This window comes from Chiloscyllium plagiosum, chromosome 24, assembly GCF_004010195.1.
Source record: "Chiloscyllium plagiosum isolate BGI_BamShark_2017 chromosome 24, ASM401019v2, whole genome shotgun sequence".
In the NCBI taxonomy this organism is placed as follows: domain Eukaryota; kingdom Metazoa; phylum Chordata; class Chondrichthyes; order Orectolobiformes; family Hemiscylliidae; genus Chiloscyllium; species Chiloscyllium plagiosum.
In genome coordinates, this window is record NC_057733.1 from 336,373 (window position 1) to 342,317 (window position 5,945).

The window sequence follows — 5,945 nt, forward strand, 5'->3', positions numbered from 1 at the left end:
TGCTTCCTGACTGGCTGCTTTTCCAGCACCACAGATCATTTCCCAAAATTAAAATCAATTCTTTATATAAGGGCTTGCTCATGATTCCAAACTGTTCACTTACTAAGTCACTCATTAATCCAATACCCTATAATGGGGCTGGTTTATAACTTGCATGTATTCCTCCAATTAATATTTTCTACTTCAGTAACCCCTCTGGAAAACAAATACTATCATCATCAAGAATCAGTAACTAACTTGATCCAGAATCTCTCAGTTGGTTTACATCCTTGTTTTGAAGCAGAATGAAATACCTTCCCTTTTGAAAGAAAATATTCAGCACGTCTAATTCTCTTTATCAATATTCGAAGATAGATTTTCATGGCTTTATGCAGTCATATCTCCCTTCTTAGTACATTCTAAGAAAACATATACTCTTTGTAATACTGCTACAATTTTAAGACTTATTTCCTTTCCTGGTGCCCATTTATTACACAGGCCTGATTTGAAATTATGTCATCATTCCTTCACCATTGCTGGGTTAAAATATGGACCTCCTTTCCTAATAGCATGATGGGAGTACCTACACCACATGGACTGCAGCACTCAAAGATGCAGCTCACCATCACTTGCTCCAGAGCAGTTGAGGAGTGACAACTCTCATCCCATGAACGAACAAAAAATGTCCAATAAAACACCTTCCATTGTCAATGAATTAGGGATTTGTTATTGACCTGCTTTGCAACTAGGTATTAGCCTCCATCTTCTTTTATTTTCCATCTGCTTGCATTCCTCTCGCTGATGCTGACTGAATGTTTTCGCACATCCCTTTCAACACCACATTCTACCTCCACCAAAACCTCTCTCAACACTTCTATTGCTGCTAAATTATCAGACTGTTTATTTGACATGTAATATTGAATGAACAGAAATTTCCTCACATTAAATATTGGGAAGACTGAAGCTATTGTTTTTGGTTCTTTCTAAGAACATAATTCCCTAGCTCTTACTCCATTCCTGTCTCTGACAACAGTCTGAGATTAATCCAATTCATTGCAACTTTGGTGCCACATTTAAACCTGTGATGAGTTTTGATCTCATATTCATGCCATCACAAAGACTGCCTATTTCCACTTAAGTAACTTTGCCTGACTTTTGCCCTGTCTCAGCTATTGACTGGTGAAACATTCATTCTTGCCTTTGCTAACTCTAGCATCAACAGTTCTGGTCTGTTTCCCTCTTTAAACTGAAGGTTATCCAAAACAGTACTGCCCAAGTCTTCACTCTCACCAAATCCCATTCCATTAGCAGCCCTATCTTCACTGATCTGTATCAGTTTTCAATCAAGCAATGTTGTAATATTAGAATTGTCAACCTTCTTTTCAAATCCCTCCATGACCTAATCTCTCTGTACCTCTCTAACCTGAGTGAGCCTCACAACTGTACAAGATATCTGTGTCTCTCTAATTCTGATGTCTTATGCATCCCTGATTTTAATCTGCCATTAATGCACTATTGGTGACTATAATTTAGTTGCTTAGGCCTCAATCCATGCAATATTTCCCACATCCCTCTGCCTTTCTGTATCACTTTTCTCTTTGAGAACACACATTAGCACCTAACTTTGATCAAGCTTTTTATTAGCCAACTTAATATTTTCGTATGTGGCTCAATGTCATGTTTGTTTTAAAATGGTCCCATTAAATGCCTAAGGATGTTATGTTAAAGGAGCTTTATAAATTATTATTATTGTTAGTATTTCATGATTTTGCTGCTCCTATAAAAGCATTTCTCACAGTTTGTCCAGCTATTGTAGCATTGTGTTACATCTGATCTAAAAGCCAATGCAAAAAGTTGGCAAGATCAAAATTTGGTATTTGTAGGTTGGTAGGAAAGGAAGGTTATATAATAAGTCTGCTAGTTCAGTCAGATAGTTTGTAATTCATTAATAAGGGGACATAAATTTAAGGTGAAGGGTGGAAGGTATAGGGGAGATGTCAGGGGTGGGTTCTTTACCCAGAGAGTGGTGGGGGCATGGAATGCGCTGCCCGTGGGAGTGGTGGAGTCGGAATCATTGGCGACCTTTAAGCGGCATTTGGATAGGTACATGGATGGGTACTTAATCTAGGTTAGAAGTTCGGCACAACATCGTGGGCCGAAGGGCCTGTTCTGTGCTGTATTGTTCTATGTTCTATGTTCTAAGTGTAGCACCATGTATTATGCATGGGTTTGCGGTACAGTGAGGTGGTGAGATGCCCATCCTTGATGGAAATGCATATGTCCAAGAATGAGACAGATACATAAACAGCCACAGGGACCAGATTTACGCCCCAATATGCCAACATTTTCATGCAGAGGTTTGAACAAGGCTTCTTTTCTGCACAGCTCCTGCAACCAAAACTATACAACAGATATATCAATGACATTTTCTTCCTCTGGACCCATGGTGAGGAGCCATATCATACAGGCAAGCCCTCCACATATTCAGATGAGGAAGAATGTGACAGACACTTGAAAGTACTCAAGGATGCCCTCATAAAAATGGGGTACAATGCTCAACTCATCGACTGCCAGTCCTGACCTTAATGACCCCCTCAGGAGACAGACACGTGCTGCAACAGTCAGGGTACCCTTTGTTGTCCAGTACTTCCCGGGAGCCAAATGACTACAAGATGTTCTCCGCAGCCTTCAACACATTATCGATAAGGATGAGAACCTCGCCAGGACCTTCCCCATGCCTCCACTCCTCACCTTTAAACAACCACCAAACTAAAACAGATCATTGATCACGGCAAACTGCCCAGCCTTCAAGACAACAACACCGAGCAACCCTGTCACGACAGCCGTTGCAAGACATGTCAGAATATCGACACGGATAACACCAACACTGAGACTGAAGAACTCATGGGCCGGCAGATTTTAGAAAAATGCAGATGTAGCGGAGTTGTTGTTATGGGTGCCTTCAACTTTCCCAATATTGACTGGAACCTCATTAGTCCAGATGGTTTGGATGGAACTGTTTTTGTCAGGTATGTTCAGGAGGGTTTCTTTACTCAATATGTAGACAGGCCGACGAGGGGAGAGGCCATTTTGGATTTGATGCTCGGCAAAGAGCCAAGACAGGTGTCAGATCTCACAGTGAGAGAACACTTTGGTGACAGTGACCATAACTGCCTCACATTTCCCATAGCCATGGAGAGGGAAAGAAGCAGTTACCATGGGAGGATATTTAATTGGGGGAAAGGAAATTATGACGGTATCAGACAGATTTGGAAGGTACAGATTTGGAGCAATTGTTCCACAGAAACAGACATGTGGAGACTGTTTGAGGAGTAGTTGTTGTGAGTAATGCATAAATTTGTTCCTCTGAGACAGGCAAGATTAAGGATCCTTGGATGATGAGAACAGAGGAGCTTTTCATCAAAAGGAAGAAGGTAGCTGACATAAGATGGAGGAAGCAAGGATCAGGCACAGCTTTAGAGCATTACAGGAGCTCAGAATGGACTGAGGAGAGCCAGGAAGGGGCACAAAAAAGACTTGGCTGAAAGGATTAGGCAGAACCCAAAGGCATTTTATTCATTTGTGCGGAATAAGAAAATGATCCGGGAGAAGTAGGGCTGATCAGGGATAACATAGGGAACTTGTGCCTGGAGTCTGAGCAGTCAGGGGAAGGCCTAAATGAATATTTTGTTTTGGTTTTCACAAGGGAAAGGGACTTTGTTGTGAATGAGAACTTTGAGGAAATAGGCTTTAACTGATCAAGATTGATGAAGCCGATGTGCTGGAAATTTTGGCAAACATTAAGATTGATAAGTCCCCAGGGCAGATCAGATTTATCCTAGGTTGCTCCAGGAAGCGAGAAAGGAGGTTGCTAAACTGTTGGTGAAGATCTTTGCTCCCTCACTCTCCACGGGAGGTGTATGTTGTTCCTCTTTTCAAGAAGCGTAATAGGGAAATCCCTGGCAATTACAGACCACTCAGTTGTACATCTATGGTCAGCAAGATTTTGGAAAGAATTCTGAGGGATAGGATTTATGACTATTTGGAAAAGCATAACATGAGTAAAGGCAGTCAGCATGGCTTTGTGAGGGGTAGGTCAGGCCTCACAAATCTTATTGAGTTATTTGAGGAGGCAAGGAACCAGGTCGACAAAGGTCGAGCAGTAGATGCGGTGTATTTGATAAGGTTCCCCACAGTAGGCTCATTCATAAAGTCAGGAGGTATGGGATACAGGGAGATCTGGATTCAGAATTGCTGGCTGACAGAAGGCAGAGAGTGGTTGTAGATGGAAAGTATTCTGTTGGAGGTCAGTGGTGAGTGGTATCCCACAGGACCCTGTTCTTGGGCCTCTGCTCTTTGTACTTTTTATAAGTTACTTGGATGAAGAGGTTGAGGGGTGGGTTAGTAAATTTGCAGATAGCACAAAGGTTGGGGGTGCCATTGATAGTATCGAGGGCTGTTAAAGGCTGCAGCACAACATTGACAGGATGCAGAGCTGGGCTGAGAAATAGCAGATGGAGTTCAAACTGGATAAATGCAAGGTGATTTTGGAAAGTTGAACTTGAATGCTGAATATAGGATTAAAGACAGGATTCTTGGCAGTTCTATGTTCATTAAATTAGATTAGATTAGATTACAGTGTGGAAACAGGCCCTTCGGTCCAACAAGTCCACACCGACCCGCTGAAGCGTAACCCACCCATACCCCTACATTTACCCCTTACCTAACACTAAGGGCAATTTAGCATGGCCAATTCACCTGACCTGCACAGCTTTGGACTGTGGGAGCACCCGGAGGAAACCCACGCAGACACGGAGAGAACGTGCAAACTCCGCACAGTCAGTCGCCTGAGGCGGGAATTGAACCCGGGTCTCTGGCGCTGTGAGGCAGCAGTGCTAACCACTGTGCCACCGTGATGACGCAGTGTGGAGGAACAGAGGGATCTTGATGGTCAAGTGCATAGATCCCTCCAAGTTGCCGCCCAAGTGGATAGGGTTGTTAGTAAAGCATATGGTGTTTTGGTTTCATTAACAGGGGTATCGAGTTTAAGAGCCGCGAGGTCTTACTGCAGCTCTACAAAACCCTGGTTAGACTACAGTTGGAATATTGTGTCCAGTTCTGGTCGCCCTATTATAGGAAAGATACAGAGGCTTTGAAGAGGGTGCAATGAAGGTCTACCAGGATGCTGCCTGGACTGGAAGGCTTGTCTTACGAAGAGAGGTTGACTAAGCTCGGACTTTTCTCTCTGGAGAGAAGGAGGAAGAGAGGTGACCTGATCGAGGTATACAAGACAATGAGAGGCTTGGACAGAATCAATAGCCAGAGACTTTTTCCCAGGGCAGGATTGACTGGCACAAGGGGTCATAGTTTTAAGGTGATAGGAGGAAGGTATAGAGGAGACGTCAGAGGTAGGTTCTTTATGCAGAAAGTTGAGAATGCATGGAATGCATTGCCAGCGGTGGTGGTGGAAGCAGAGTCATTAGAGACATTTAAGCAACTGCTGGACATGCACATGGACAGCAGTGAATTGAGGGGTGTGTAGGTTAGGTTATTTTATTTTAGATTAGGAATAATCCTTGGCACAACATCGTGGGCCAAATGGCCTGTACTGAGCTGTACTTTTCTATGTTCTATTACACGTGGGAACACTTCCCACCATATATACGGTGAGTCTCATACGCTGCAGGCATGGTACATTGGTGAGACCCAGCAGACGCAACAACAACGGATGAATGGATACCACGCAACAATCACCAGGCAGGGGTGTTCCCTCCCAGTCGAGGAACACTTCAGCGATCCAGGATATTTGGCCTTGGATGTTCGGGTGACCATCATCCAAGGAGGACTTTGGGACAAGCAACAATGCAGAGTGGCTGAGCAGAAGCTGATAACCAAGCTGATAACCCTCCAACCACAAGGGATGAACTCGGATTTCACCAGTTTCCTCATTTCTCCTCCCCCCACCT